This window comes from Oncorhynchus gorbuscha, linkage group LG02 (assembly GCF_021184085.1).
Source record: "Oncorhynchus gorbuscha isolate QuinsamMale2020 ecotype Even-year linkage group LG02, OgorEven_v1.0, whole genome shotgun sequence".
Taxonomy (NCBI): Eukaryota; Metazoa; Chordata; class Actinopteri; order Salmoniformes; family Salmonidae; genus Oncorhynchus; species Oncorhynchus gorbuscha.
In genome coordinates, this window is record NC_060174.1 from 105,952,264 (window position 1) to 105,965,944 (window position 13,681).

Consider the following 13,681-nt stretch of genomic DNA (forward strand, 5'->3'; position numbering starts at 1 on the left):
CGGTGTCATGTTATGGTGGTTCCGACTGGGAAAGCATGTACAGTATTAGGCATTAGGTACTGTAATGGGTACATGGCTTGGAAGCACTTAAAACAAAGGAGGAAGACTTGATAGATACATTGGTGGTGTCCAAAATAGCAACCTAATCCCTCTGTAGTGCACTACCTTGGACCAAGGCCACATAGGGCTCATTGGACTGTGGTCAAAAGTAGTGCACTAAATAGGGAATACTGTAGGTTTCCATTTTGGACACAGACTTTGTATTCGTCGATGAGGCTCGTCCTATATTATATCAGAGAGAGGAGGAACTCCCTTGTCTCTGGGGTGAAATAGAAATAATTTATATTCCTATAATATCTGTTCTCTTCTTCCCTGCTTGGTTTGACCATCCCTCAGTACTGGTGTTTTGTCTTTTCTGAGGTATTTACGACCCAAAGTGCACCAGTGTTTCAGAGATATTCCTAGAGTTTTTCTCTCCCATGGGACAACGCGTCTCACAGTCAATAGATCAGTGTAAAATGGCTGTGACGTTTTAGTCGTGATATACTGGGACTCACCTATAACTGTGTGTCCAGGTCGGAATCTCTCTGTACGTGAAGACAGAAGCACTAAGGCCGTAGGCTAACACGCTGCACCAGACGCTTTCAATTACATCCTTATGCCCACGTCCCAAATAGCATATTATTACCTACATAGTGCACTATTTTTTGATTAGGGCCCATAGTCCACTATATAGGGAATAGGGTGCTATTGGGGACGTACTCTATTATATCTGTCAGGGGCCTTAAAGTATGTTCTTCATGAAAACAACGACTTGGAAGAAAAAAAAATCACTGAAGCCAACCAAGGATTGGATGTAATAGGTTTGGATGTAAGAGGTTTGGATGTAAGACGTTTGGATGTAAGAGGGTTGGATGTAAGAAGATCGGATGTAAGAGGTTTGGATGTAGGAGGATTGGATGTAATTAGATTGGATGTAAGAAGATTGGATGTAAGAGGCTTGGATGTAAGAGGTTTGGATGTAAGAAGATTGGATGTAAGACGATTGGATGTAAGAGGATTGGATGTAAAGAGGATTGGATGTAAGAGGATTGGATGTAAGAGGTTTGGATGTAAAAGGATCAGATGTAAGAGGATTGGATGTAAGAGGATCGGATATAAAAGTATTGGATGTAAGAGGTTAGGATGTAAAAGGATCAGATGTAAGAGGATTGGATGTAAGAGGTTTGGATGTAAGAGGTTTGGATGTAAGAGGTTTGGATTAAAAGGATCAGATGTAAGAGGATTGGATGTAAGAGGTTTGGATGTAAGAGGATCGGATGTAAAAGTATCGGATGTAAGAGGTTTGGATGTAAAAGGATCAGATGTAAGAGGATTGGATGTAAGAGGTTTGGATGTAAGAGGATCGGATGTAAAAGGATCGGATGTAAGAGGTTTGGATGTAAGAGGTTTGGATGTAAAAGGATCAGATGTAAGAGGATTGGATTAAAAGGATCAGATGTAAGAGTTACATTGAGTTCCGTCATTGTAAACAAGAATTTGTTCTTAACTGACTTACCTAGTAAAATAAAGGTTAAATAAAAATGAAAGCTGGATTTCAGAGGGATAGAAAGCAATAACTATTTTCTGAATGTGAAAGATGAGAACCCAAACGATTGAAGAGGTGAAATATAAGAGGTACGCAGGGATCAGACATGGCATGGGGAGAGTTGAATGAATATCCCTGTAGGCAGGGAATAGCCTGTCCTGTCCACCCCACCACTGCAATAAAAGGGATAGTTCAAAACAGAGGACTAATACCAATGATCAATAATGGCCGGCTGCACTAACAACATCCAAACAACAATTTCCTCGCAAGGAATGACTACATCGACCATAACAAATAGATATTGGTACCATTTTTTTTTAAAGTCAAGTTGATCATCTCTGTGTCTTCTCAGGCAAAAGTCATTGATTTTTCAAGACGATATGCGCCAGCACACAAGAAACAAACATCCCAGAAAACATGGCAGCGTTTATCTTGATGAATCTCAAAAGCCATCCATCTCACTGAAGATGAAGAAGGTTTTCTCTGCTTGGAAATGTAATAACAGAATATTTCTAATGGCTCTTAGTTGTGTTAAAGGCTGGTTATAAAAACCATACGGCCCACTGTCATGGCAGGAGAGGATGCAGCTTCACTACTGTAGCAACATACATCACTTTCTGATAACATTAAAGGAAAGCTTCCTTTGTGCGGCTGCAATCTGTTCAGTGCCATTCTTAATGGCCTCTGGCGTGAACCAGACAGAGGACGCTTTAAAGCCACACTCCATAGCCAGGGATACTTATCTGATGTCGTTGGAGCAACATGGGACAACCATAGCTAGAGGCTATTGAATTACAGTCACCAGAATAGGTTAGGATAGAGGCAATATGTCATGTACGAATGTAGGTCAGTTGAAACTACTCAAAAGCAGCACTTTGACTCTAATGACTGGCACGCAGTACAACACAATGTACACGGCACAAGGTTTTACTGAAAGGCAATTGAAGGTTGACATTTCAGAAAACTCCTGCGAAGCTGAACTCTGAACTACTCTCAACTTTACCAAACAAGAGTAAGCCTAGGCCAAATATAATATTTACTACAGATCACTGATGAACTATTCACAATTCATGTCTGTAAAACATTGTTATAAATAGTATCTTCCGTCTGTTCCATTCACGGACAAAAATAATTCTGGGAAAGTAAAATCCTCCTGTTTAACCTTTATTTAACTCGGCAAGTCAGTTAAGAACAAATTATTATTTACAATGACAGCCTACCCCCCCCCCCGGCCAAACCCTAACCCAGACGGCGCTGGGCCAATTGTGCTCCGCCCTATGGGACTCTCAATCACGGCCGGTTGTGATACAGCCTGAAATCGAACCAGGGTCTGTAGTGACACCTCTTGCACTGAGATGCAGTGCCTTATACTGGGCCACTCGGGGGCCACTCAGCTTGCCTCAGTCTAAACACTAAATCAAGACAAAACAGCTAGATTTGACATTCCAACCGCTTCTCCCCTGCGTTTTTTTTTACTGTGTTTTGTTTATTTAACATTGCGTTGTAAAAGATGTCTTCCGACTCCCAGCATAGGTCAGTTTGTGTACAGGCTTTGATGAACACCCCCCCCCCCCCCTACGGCCCCTCGTTCCAATTCTAAATGGGGGTCTTTGATGTTGGTGGACGGTGCCTGTTGTTTTTGTTTGTATCAGGGCTTATCAGTGCAATGCTACAGCTCTCCCCCTCCCCCCCCCCCCTTCCCTCCCTCTCCCCCTCACTACCTCTGTCTGCCGGTCCCAGGGTCCTGGGCCCCAGGAGCACTCACTGGGCCAGCCCTCTGCTCTCCTCTCCTCTGGGGCAGGCCTTGCTGGGCCTGCTACAGCCTGGGACTCCAGTGCCGCCAGACTCCCCCTGATAAGGATGATGGATGGGCAGGTCTCTGGCTCCACCAAAGCCCGGCAGCTTCCTGGGAGCTGGAGATAGGTCCGCCATGGCAGGGGGCACAACGTCTTTATTTTGGAGTTGACCCTTAACCTCAACCTCACACAACCATCACTAGGCCCTATCCACATTCCCAGGAATGATTTGTTTGGTTCTCAAGATGATCATGAAACTAAGGAAAGTGAAGGATACCTCCTCACACGGCGAGCTTTATCCTCATACATTCATCGTTGTATAATTGCCTTCAGACATTGGTTTTCATCAAACAATATTTTCAATTATTATATATTTCAGGTTTAAAAAAAAAAAGTTTTTTAGTTTATTATAAGTGGGGCGGCAGGGTAGCCTAGTGGTTAGAGCGTTGGACTAGTAACCGGAAGGTTGTAAGTTCAAACTCCCCGAGCTGACAAGGTACAAATCTGTCGTTCTGCCCCTGAACAGGCAGTTAACCCACTGTTCCTAGGCCGTCATTGAAAATAAGAATTTGTTCTTAACTGACTTGCCTAGTTAAATAAATAAAAAATAAAAAAGAAGAGGGATAGAAAGCCATGTTCTCATAAGTGTTAGAGTATTTTGTATAATCACAGATCTGTTGATGGAAAAAAAACACTGTGGCTAGAGCTGGCAACTGTTAAGAGACGGTTAAGAGACAGCTAAGAGACGGCTAAGAGACGGCTAAGAGACGGTTAAGAGACAGCTAAGAGACGGCTAAGAGACGGGTCAGAGACGGCTAAGAGACGGGTCAGAGACGGTTAAGAGACGGCTAAGAGACGGCTAAGAGACGGCTAAGAGACGGGTCAGAGACGGTTAAGAGACTGCTAAGAGACAGGTCAGAGACGGCTAAGAGACGGCTAAGAGACGGTTAAGAGACGGTTAAGAGACGGCTAAGAGACGGTTAAGAGACAGCTAAGAGACGGCTAAGAGACGGGTCAGAGACGGTTAAGAGACTGCTAAGAGACTGCTAAGAGACAGGTCAGAGACGGCTAAGAGACAGATCAGAGACGGCTAAGAGACAGGTCAGAGACGGCTAATAGACGGCTAAGAGACGGGTCAGAGACGGTTAAGAGACTGCTAAGAGACTGCTAAGAGACAGGTCAGAGACGGCTAAGAGACAGATAAGAGACGGCTAAGAGACGGGTCAGAGACGGTTAAGAGACTGCTAAGAGACAGGTCAGAGACGGCTAAGAGAGCTAAGAGACGGCTAAGAGACGGCTAAGAGACGGTTAAGAGACAGCTAAGAGACGGCTAAGAGACGGGTCAGAGACGGTTAAGAGACTGCTAAGAGACTGCTAAGAGACAGGTCAGAGACGGCTAAGAGACAGATCAGAGACGGCTAATAGACAGATCAGAGACAGGTCAGAGACAGATCAGAGACGGCTAAGAGACAGATCAGAGACAGATCAGAGACAGATCAGAGACGGCTAACAGACAGATCAGAGACGGCTAAGAGACAGATCAGAGACAGATCAGAGACGGCTAATAGACAGATCAGAGACAGATCAGAGACGGCTAAGAGACAGATCAGAGACGGCTAATAGACAGGTCAGAGACGGCTAATAGACAGATCAGAGACAGATCAGAGACGGCTAAGAGACAGATCAGAGACAGATCAGAGACGGCTAAGAGACAGATCAGAGACGGCTAAGAGACAGATCAGAGACGGCTAATAGACAGGTCAGAGACGGCTAATAGACAGATCAGAGACAGATCAGAGACGGCTAAGAGACAGATCAGAGACGGATCAGAGACAGCTAAGAGACAGATCAGAGACAGATCAGAGACGGCTAATAGACAGATCAGAGACAGATCAGAGACGGCTAAGAGACAGATCAGAGACGGATCAGAGACAGCTAAGAGACAGATCAGAGACGGCTAAGAGACAGATCAGAGACGGATCAGAGACAGCTAAGAGACAGATCAGAGACGGCTAAGAGACAGGTCAGAGACGGCTAATAGACAGATCAGAGATGGCTAAGAGACGGCTAAGAGACAGATCAGAGACGGATCAGAGACAGATCAGAGACAGATCAGAGACAGATCAGAGTCGGATCAGAGACGGCTAATAGACAGATCAGAGACGGCTAATAGACCGATCAGAGACGGCTAATAGACAGATCAGAGACAGATCAGAGACAGATCAGAGACGGCTAATAGACAGATCAGAGACAGATCAGAGACGGCTAATAGACAGATCAGAGACAGATCAGAGACAGATCAGAGACAGATCAGAGACGGCTAATAGACAGATCAGAGACAGATCAGAGACGGCTAATAGACAGATCAGAGACAGATCAGAGACGGCTAATAGACAGGTCAGAGACGGCTAATAGACAGATCAGAGACAGATCAGAGACGGCTAAGAGACAGATCAGAGACGGCTAATAGACAGGTCAGAGACGGCTAATAGACAGATCAGAGACAGATCAGAGACGGCTAATAGACAGGTCAGAGACAGATCAGAGACAGGTCAGAGACGGCTAAGAGACAGATCAGAGACGGCTAATAGACAGATCAGAGACGGCTAAGAGACAGATCAGAGACAGATCAGAGACGGCTAAGAGACAGATCAGAGACAGATCAGAGACGGCTAATAGACAGATCAGAGACGGCTAATAGACAGATCAGAGACAGATCAGAGACGGCTAAGAGACAGATCAGAGACAGATCAGAGACAGATCAGAGACGGCTAATAGACAGGTCAGAGACAGATCAGAGACGGCTAAGAGACAGATCAGAGACAGATCAGAGACAGATCAGAGACGGCTAATAGACAGGTCAGAGACAGATCAGAGACGGCTAATAGACAGGTCAGAGACAGATCAGAGACGGCTAATAGACAGGTCAGAGACGGCTAATAGACAGATCAGAGACAGATCAGAGACAGATCAGAGACAGATCAGAGACGGCTAATAGACAGATCAGAGACAGGTCAGAGACGGCTAATACACAGGTCAGAGACAGATCAGAGACAGGTCAGAGACGGCTAAGAGACAGATCAGAGACGGCTAATAGACAGATCAGAGATGGCTAAGAGACAGATCAGAGACAGATCAGAGACGGCTAAGAGACAGATCAGAGACAGATCAGAGACGGCTAATAGTCAGATCAGAGATGGCTAATAGACAGATCAGAGACGGCTAATAGACAGGTCAGAGACAGATCAGAGACAGATCAGAGACGGCTAATAGACAGGTCAGAGACAGATCAGAGACAGATCAGAGACAGATCAGAGACGGCTAATAGACAGGTCAGAGACAGATCAGAGACGGCTAATAGACAGATCAGAGACAGATCAGAGACGGCTAAGAGACAGATCAGAGACAGATCAGAGACAGATCAGAGACGGCTAATAGACAGGTCAGAGACAGATCAGAGACAGATCAGAGACGGCTAATAGACAGGTCAGAGACAGATCAGAGACGGCTAAGAGACAGATCAGAGACAGATCAGAGACAGATCAGAGACGACTAAGAGACAGGTCAGAGACAGATCAGAGACGGCTAAGAGACAGATCAGAGACAGATCAGAGACAGATCAGAGACGGCTAAGAGACAGGTCAGAGACAGATCAGAGACGGATAAGAGACAGATCAGAGACAGATCAGAGACAGATCAGAGACGACTAAGAGACAGATCAGAGACAGATCAGAGACGGCTAATAGACAGGTCAGAGACAGATCAGAGACGGCTAAGCGACAGATCAGAGACAGATCAGAGACGGCTAATAGACAGATCAGAGACAGATCAGAGACGGCTAAGAGACAGATCAGAGACGGCTAATAGACAGGTCAGAGACAGATCAGAGACGGCTAAGAGACAGATCAGAGACAGATCAGAGACGGCTAAGAGACAGATCAGAGACGGCTAATAGACAGGTCAGAGACAGATCAGAGACAGATCTGAGACAGGTCAGAGACAGATCAGAGACAGATCAGAGACGGCTAAGAGACGGCTAAGAGACAGATCAGAGATGGCTAAGAGACAGATCAGAGACTGCTAAGAGACAGATCAGAGACAAGTCAGAGACAGCTAAGAGACAGATCAGAGACAAGTCAGAGACAGATCAGAGACGGCTAAGAGACGGCTAAGAGACAGATCAGAGACGGCTAAGAGACAGATCAGAGACAGATCAGAGACAAGTCAGAGACAGCTAAGAGACAGATCAGAGACAAGTCAGAGACAGGTCAGAGACAGATCAGAGACGGCTAAGAGACAGATCAGAGACGGCTAAGAGACAGATCAGAGACAGATCAGAGACAAGTCAGAGACAGCTAAGAGACAGATCAGAGACTGCTAAGAGACAGATCAGAGACAAGTCAGAGACAGCTAAGAGACAGATCAGAGACAAGTCAGAGACAGACAGTCAGAGACGGCTAAGAGACAGATCAGAGACAGATCAGAGACAGCTAAGAGGCAGGTCAGAGACAGCTAAGAGACAGCTCAGAGAGCTTCAGTACTCATAGTTCCTCCATGCTCCCCTAAGGTGCGTGTACGAACACCCAAACATGATTTAGAAGTGTTTACCACGGCTCACTTAAACATTTATTTTCATGCTGAGAGTCTGAGATGTTTTTTTCTCTTCGTTAAGTCTTGTTCTGTGGTTGAACTTTGTGACCCCCGGAGGTTTAACATGGGGGTTTGGGTGTCACAGCCTAAGTCCCAAATGGCACTCTAATCCCTATACAATGCACTACTTTTGACCAGAGACTAATGGGCCCTAGTCAAATGTAGTGTACTACTAAGGTAATAGGGAACCATTTGGGACTCAACCTCAGTTTACTCCTGGATGACATTTCTCTCCGAGTTCACCTGACATTTACTAGGCGGGAGAAGCTTGATGTGGCTGCAGAAGGTGGTGTATCTGTGGATCGCGAGCCACAGTCTCTCTTAAATTTGTATTTTTATTTATTTAACTTTTATTTTTAAACTAAAAGTTCATCAATATAATACCAGCACATTGTTTTGATCCAGTTCCTTTTCTTTAATGACTCTTAATGATTCATTACGGCTGAAGGCTGGGACTGAAGGCTGGGACTGAAGGCTGGGACTGAAGGCTGGGACTGAAGGCTGGGACTGAGTTTCAAAGGCTACCGCAGAGTGTGACTTATTATCAGTGTTCGGATGGAAATTAAACTACACAGATGTTTTGACAACGTGGCTGGAATGTTATTCCGTTTTGGACTTACTTCACTCGATCTTACCAAGACACCGGTTCTAGCAAAAAATGGATCTCTTCTCTTTAAAAGAGTTCCTCCCCTCACCTCAGCTGTTAAGCCTCGGCACTGTGCAACACCTTGGACTTTAAGAGGTGCAATTAAAGAGAATTAGTGGAGAGAGATGGAGAGTAAGTGCCTAGTCTCCCACCTCAACTCTGTTTAGACCAAGGAGGATGTGTGATAGAGTATTTGTGTGTGTGTGTGTGTGTGTGTGTGTGTGTGTGTGTGTGTGTGTGTGTGTGTGTGTGTGTGTGTGTGTGTGTGTGTGTGTGTGTGTGTGTGTGTGTGTGTGTGTGTGTGTGTGTGTGTGTGTGTGTTGAAGGGGTGGGGGTCTCTAATGGGTTTTGTTGGGGCCCATTAAGACCCTTGGAAGAAAACAGCAGAGCGTGATTAGTGGCTCTCTCTATGATATAATGATGGCTCTATTTAAGAGCTTGCAGCCTAGGGTGTGTTTGTGTGTGTGTGTGTGTTCATCTGTGTGTGTGTTCATGTGTGTGTGTTCATGTGTGTGTGTGTTCATATGTGTGTGTTGTGTGTTGTATGGTTTGTGTGTTCATGTGTGTGTGTGTTCATCTGTGTGTGTGTGTTCTAATGTTATGTGTATGTGTTCATGTGTGTGTGTGTTCATGTGTGTGTGTGTTTGTGTGTTGTATGGTGTGTGTGTTCATGTGTGTGTGTTCATATGTGTGTGTTCATGTGTGTGTGTGTTCCTCAAATCTAATCAAATTGTATTAGTCACATGCGCCGAATACAACAGACCTTACTGTGAAATGCTGACTTACAAGTCCTTAACCAACAGGTGTAGACAGTGAAATGCTGACTTACGAGCCCCTAAACAACAATGCTGTTTAAAAAAATACAGATACGAATAAGAGATAAAAGTAACAAGTCATTAAAGAGCAGCAGTAAAAAAACAATAGCGAGACTATATACAGGGGCGTACTGAGACAGAGTCAATGTGTGGGGGCACCGATTAGTTGAGGTAGTATGTACATGAAGGTAGAGTTATTAAAGTGACTATGCATAGATGATAACAACAGAGAGTAGCAGTGGTGTAAAAGAGGTTAGGGGGGGGGGGCAAACCAAATAGTCTGGGTAGACATTTGATTAGATGTTCAGGAGTCTTATGGCTTGGGGTTAGAAGCTGTTTTAGAAGCCTCTTGGACCTAAACTTGGCGCTCCGGTACCGCTTGCTGTGCGGTAGCAGAGAGAACAGTCTATGACTAGGGTGGCTTGAGTCTTTGACAATTAGTAGGGCCTTCCTCTTAATAGGTTGTGTGTGATGTATTGTGTGTGTGTGTGATGTATTGTGTGTGTGTGTGTGTGTGTGTGTGTGTGTGTGTGTGTGTGTGTGTGTGTGTGTGTGTGTGTGTGTGTGTGTGTGTGTGTGTGTGTGTGTGTGTGTGTGTGTGTGTGTGTGTGTGTGTGTGTGTGTGTGTGTGTGTGTGTGTAAATGCTGGGTACTGATCTATGTGGTAACGTGCTGCTGTCTCCGAGGGGAGCTGTGAACCACGACAGACATGTTGACCGCTGCGACACGCTGACCTGTCTATGGCCTCATCTCTCTGTAGAGTTCAGTGCAACAAAAAACAAAACAGCAGAGCCACGAGACATCCCAACCAGCAACACTCTGTCATGAAGCCCTATACCATTTAGCCATGAGATGGGCTTTTAGATTGTCCTCTTACCAAGGTCTTTCCATTTTAAATCAGTTCACATTCAGGAAGTGACTTGAAATTCCAATCCAGGGGAAACCAGCACTGGTTTTTGTTGTTGATCAATTTAACACTGTAAGGTATCAAATCAAATGGTATTTGTCACATGTACCGAATACAACAGGTGTAGTAGACCTTACAGTGAAATGCTGAATACAACAGGTGTAGTAGACCTTACAGTGAAATACCGAATACAACAGGTGTAGTAGACCTTACAGTGAAATGCTGAATACAACAGGTGTAGTAGACCTTACATTGAAATGCCGAATACAACAGGTGTAGTAGACCTTACAGTGAAATGCTGAATACAACAGGTGTAGTAGACCTTACAGTGAAATGCTGAATACAACAGGTGTAGTAGACCTTACAGTGAAATGCTGAATACAACAGGTGTAGTAGACCTTACAGTGAAATGCTGAATACAACAGGTGTAGTAGACCTGACAGTGAAATGCTGAATACAACAGGTGTAGTAGACCTTACAGTGAATGCTGAATACAACAGGTGTAGTAGACCTCACAGTGAATGCTGAATACAACAGGTGTAGTAGACCTTACAGTGAATGCTGAATACAACAGGTGTAGTAGACCTCACAGTGAATGCTGAATACAACAGGTGTAGTAGACCTTACAGTGAAATGCTGAATACAACCGGTGTAGTAGACCTTACAGTGAAATGCTGAATACAACAGGTGTAGTAGACCTTACAGTGAAATGCTGAATACAACAGGTGTAGTAGACCTGACAGTGAAATGCTGAATACAACAGGTGTAGTAGACCTTACAGTGAATGCTGAATACAACAGGTGTAGTAGACCTCACAGTGAATGCTGAATACAACAGGTGTAGTAGACCTTACAGTGAATGCTGAATACAACAGGTGTAGTAGACCTCACAGTGAATGCTGAATACAACAGGTGTAGTAGACCTTACAGTGAAATGCTGAATACAACCGGTGTAGTAGACCTTACAGTGAAATGCTGAATACAACAGGTGTAGTAGACCTCACAGTGAAATGCTGAATACAACAGGTGTAGTAGACCTCACAGTGAAATGCTGAATACAACAGGTGTAGTAGACCTTACAGTGAAATGCTGAATACAACAGGTGTAGTAGACCTCACAGTGAAATGCTGAATACAACAGGTGTAGTAGACCTTACAGTGAAATGCTGAATACAACAGGTGTAGTAGACCTCACAGTGAAATGCTGAATACAACAGGTGTAGTAGACCTCACAGTGAAATGCTTACTTACAAGCCCTTAACCAAAAATGCAGTTTTAAGAAAATACCTAAAAAAAGAAGAAGTAAGAGATAAGAATAACAAATAATTAAAGAGCAGCATTAAATAACAATAGCAGGGTCAATGTGGAGACTATATACAGGGTATTACGGTACAGAGTCAATGTGGAGGCTATATACAGGGTATTACGGTACAGAGTCAATGTGGAGGCTATATACAGGGTATTACGGTACAGAGTCAATGTGGAGGCTATATACAGGGTGTTACGGTACAGAGTCAATGTGGAGGCTATATACAGGGTGTTACGGTACAGAGTCAATGTGGAGGCTATATACAGGGTATTACGGTACAGAGTCAATGTGGAGGCTATATACAGGGTGTTACGGTACAGAGTGAAGCCATGCTTCACGGAAACATGGCTTACTGGGAAGACGCTATCCAGGGCGGTGCAGCCAACGGCTTTCTCCACGCATCGCACCGACAGAAACATACATCTCTCTGGTAAGAAGAGTGGCGGGGGCTTATGCCTCATGACTAACGGGACATGGTGTGATGAAGGAAACATACAGGAACTCAAATCCTTCTGTTCACCTGATTTAGAATTCCTCACAACCAAATGTAGACCGCATTATCTTCCAAGAGAATTCTCTTCGATTATAATCACAGCCGTATATATCCCCCCCCAAGCAGACACATCGATGGCTCTGAACGAACTTTATTTAACTCTTTGCAAACTGGAAACCATTTATCCGGAGGCTGCATTCATTGTAGCTGGGGATTTTAACAAAGCTAATCTGAAAACAAGACTCCCTAAATTTTATCAGCATATCGATTGCGCAACCAGGGGTGGTAAAACCTTGGATCATTGTTACTCTAACTTCCGCGACGCATATAAGGCCCTGCCCCGCCCCCCTTTCGGGAAAGCTGACCACGACTCCATTTTGCTGATCCCTGCCTACAGGCAGAAGCTAAAACAAGAGGCCCCCACGCTGAGGTCTGTCCAACGCTGGTCAGACCAAGCTGACTCTACACTCCAAGACTGCTTCCATCACGTGGACTGGGATATGTTTCGTATTGCGTCAGATGGAAATATTGACAAATACGCTGATTCGGTGTGCGAGTTCATTAGAACGTGCGTCGAAGATGTCGTTCCCATAGCAACGATAAAAACATTCCCAAACCAGAAACCGTGGATTGATGGCAGCATTCGCGTGAAACTGAAAGCGCGAACCACTGCTTTTAATCAGGGCAAGGTGACTGGTAACATGTCCGAATATAAACAATGCAGCTATTCCCTCCGCAAGGCTATTAAACAAGCTAAGTGTCAGTACAGAGACAAAGTGGAATCTCAATTCAATGGCTCAGACACAAGAGGCATGTGGCAGGGTCTACAGTCAATCACGGACTACAAGAAGAAATCCTGCCCAGTCACGGACCAGGATGTCTTGCTCCCAGGCAGACTAAATAACTTTTTTGCCCGCTTTGAGGACAATACAGTGCCACTGACACGGCCTGCAACGAAAACATGCGGTCTCTACTTCACTGCAGCCGAGGTGAGTAAGACATTTAAACGTGTTAACCCTCACAAGGCTGCAGGCCCAGACGGCATCCCCAGCCGCGCCCTCAGAGCATGCGCAGACCAGCTGGCCGGTGTGTTTACGGACATATTCAATCAATCCCTATACCAGTCTGCTGTTCCCACATGCTTCAAGAGGGCCACCATTGTTCCTGTTCCCAAGAAAGCTAAGGTAACTGAGCTAAACGACTACCGCTCCGTAGCACTCACTTCCGTCATCATGAAGTGCTTTGAGAGACTAGTCAAGGACCATATCACCTCCACCCTACCTGACACCCTAGACCCACTCCAATTTGCTTACCGCCCAAATAGGTCCACAGACGATGCAATCTCAACCACACTGCACACTGCCCTAACCCACCTGGACAAGAGGAATACCTATGTGAGAATGCTGTTCATCGACTACAGCTCGGCATTCAACACCATAGTACCCTCCAAGCTCGTCATCAAGCTCGAGACCCTGGGTC